At 32.1% G+C, this 2407-nt stretch overlaps 1 protein-coding gene across 2 annotated transcripts in view; it reads left to right on the top strand.

The window, feature by feature from the left end:
* Window positions 1-1648: 1648 nt before the first annotated feature.
* The window catches only part of LOC108747164 (protein TRC8 homolog), a 5692-nt gene continuing 4933 nt past the window's right edge, over window positions 1649-2407 (top strand). Inside the window, exons 1-2 of one of the 2 annotated variants that reach the window (XM_018484459.1) lie at window positions 2066-2123; window positions 2225-2367. The gene's annotated coding sequence lies outside the window, so the exon portion shown is untranslated. Of the gene's footprint in view, window positions 1711-2065; window positions 2124-2224; window positions 2368-2407 lie in introns of those variants that run through there. The other variant, XM_018484462.1, reaches the window with a different exon arrangement.

Raw genomic sequence — 2407 nt, 5'->3', positions numbered from 1 at the left:
ATTCATATTAATATTAATAAAATATATAACATAATATTGACATGGTAAGGAACATATGTATATACATTGGCGATTTAATAAAATAATGTAACATGATACAGACAACAAAAATGATAGAAATAATGAAAAATGAATCGACATATACGTACGAATATATACATATTCTATATGCTTGTTTTTAACGTCGAATCGTCTGAAAATAATTTATATATGTAGAGTTTCAGGTATAACGCAATTAAATTGTGTGTGTTTCATAATCTATATTCAAATTTTACAATTATTTGTATTTTTTTACGATATAGTTGAATCATTTATAATATTTCAAGAGATGTTTATTAAAAGATCTTTATTTTTTTTTAAGAGAAGGAAGAAAAAAAGAAGATAAAAAAAACTTTTTCATCGAGGCGAACGTCATTACATATGATCAGCAAAGACGTTTTTTACGTTGCGTGTGAGTTTCAAATATGAATTGTGACGTGTGTATGTGTGTGTGTAGATATATATATATATATATACACACACACACACATACATATATCTATATACACACACATAATATAAATCTATTTCTAAAACAAACTATTAGTATGAAAAAAACTGCTTCGTGATAACGTAAGAATAAAGTTGCAGATTTATATAGACAAGATTAAAATATAATGAAAAAATATATGCACATGGAATGTAATTTTTTATGGTAATAACAATAACGCGCGAATGCTTCTTCATTGGACGAATTGCTTAGACGATCATCGATCTATAATAGAAATACGCGAAAAGTTTAATATTAATAAGTTTGATGTACAAATCATTTTGGAATATTGAAAAAATAATTTTTAGGATCTCTCTTATTAATTGTCGATTTGTGGGAATGTGCGTAGAAACAAAGTGAGAACGAATAGTTTTTTTAAAAAAGGATAATGCAACGATCGGATTATATCTAAGGTTGATCTGATAAAACTCATGATTAAGATCGTGTTCTTAAATTAATTTTTTAAAATAATATTGACAATTTCTTTGGAAGTCTGTATAATTAATTGACAATTAGAATATTACAAGGCGTGTAAAAAATCGTTTGAACCATACTTCGAATCGATTCATTATTCATTACTCATTTAAGCGATTTCATTTAGGTATCGTTTAAGTTACGACGACAAAGACTCTTTGGATACCTTGTGCGCTGTTTCCAGAGCCAATAAATTGCGTATTATTACGTTTCTTGTAACTCAGTGTTCTTCTTTAATTCCTTTGATACGAGCGAAGAAAAATATACAACACATACCGGATGTAAATACCCTTGTAAGATGCATGTACAAAATGTACGAAATTGTATGATCCATGACACATACCTATGTACGTAATATTACTATGTACATATACATTACTGAATTTATTAGGCTATCAAGATTGAAAAATGGTACGATTCATCGATGTGAGCGCGGTCTTTGGGACCACAGCGGCTCCAAAATGGCGAAAACAACATGAACTGCTCCACAAATATCGCAAACGCAGCATCATTTTACAATGTCAACAACTAAACATGCAATCACATCACAATTACGACAAACAACGACACATCGCGCTTTGTGGATAGAATTTTAATACGACATATCAGCGCTGATGATCATAATGGGAATCTTGATGGGGAGCACGAAGGACCTACCTCTATGTGATAACTGATAACGGAAGTTGTATCGCGCTAGCTGATGAGAGGTTCTATTTTTATTAACACCGTTGTGTATAATCCGAGTATAAAATTTTTTTATAACAAACAAACTGTCGAGTTGGGCCATGGTTTTCAAGCGCAACGCGTGCATCCTTTAAGAGAGGGGAGAGGAGAAAGAGAATACTACCGATATATTGATCTTATGTAAGAGAGGACAAAACTGCGAAAACGCGCGTCATCGACAGTACGAGACATTCATTTATACATATTACATCAATGTATAACGTAACGTGACAGAGATGAGAGGGAAGAACAATAAATTACTGTACATATAAGTACAAATCATGTCTCCGTTTTACGATTCTCCCTATAACACTGTCTCTCGAAAAACTCGTTGCATATTGCATTGCGTGGCATCGTAATTCTTATGAAAAGAGAGAACAATAGAGTAAATAGAATGGTAGTCTACTACAAAAGTCTGCTGATCAAAAAAAAAAAAAATTGATTCCTCCTTCCTGCTGATCAATAAAAAATAATTCCTTTTTATTTATCGTGACAAAGCTGCAGATCACAATGAAATGAGATGAAAGGAGGAGATAATGGTGTTATAATATACGAAATAGTGATCAGCTTGTCCGTGTTTTGGCCGGCCAGTGAGATGAGATCAAAAAGATGCAAACGAGGCACGAAGAAACGTGAACATGGTGAGTATCGACCTCGAGCGTGTCTCGATTCGAGTTATTA

Source organism: Trachymyrmex septentrionalis, unplaced genomic scaffold (genome assembly GCF_001594115.1).
Source record: "Trachymyrmex septentrionalis isolate Tsep2-gDNA-1 unplaced genomic scaffold, Tsep1.0 scaffold196, whole genome shotgun sequence".
Classification (NCBI taxonomy): domain Eukaryota; kingdom Metazoa; phylum Arthropoda; class Insecta; order Hymenoptera; family Formicidae; genus Trachymyrmex; species Trachymyrmex septentrionalis.
The sequence above is the reverse complement of the archived record's forward strand: the minus strand, read 5'-3'. Positions and strand labels throughout refer to the sequence as shown.